Below are 279 nucleotides of genomic sequence, written 5' to 3'. Positions count from 1 at the left end.
TTGGGCGAAATATTTCGTCGGTCGTGCGACGCCCGCACCGGGCGTCCACCGACCGAGAGATTTTACGTAGCTCGCTCATGCTTGCGTTGACGATATCTAAAGGAAATTATGGTTCTTCGTCGTCGGAGATAGGGACAGTGGGAATTTCGTTAATCCAAATGTTACGCACACGTGGACGATCCGGTGGGATTGGACTCAAGATTCGAGCGAGCATCCAAGCCCGCCGTTTACCCGTTCGACCGCAACACGCGTCAAGAGCGACGAGTAAACTCACAAGAT

The sequence above is a fragment of the Venturia canescens genome, unplaced genomic scaffold (genome assembly GCF_019457755.1).
Source record: "Venturia canescens isolate UGA unplaced genomic scaffold, ASM1945775v1 PGA_scaffold_64__1_contigs__length_33283, whole genome shotgun sequence".
NCBI lineage: Eukaryota > Metazoa > Arthropoda > Insecta > Hymenoptera > Ichneumonidae > Venturia > Venturia canescens.
The sequence above is the reverse complement of the archived record's forward strand: the minus strand, read 5'-3'. Positions refer to the sequence as shown.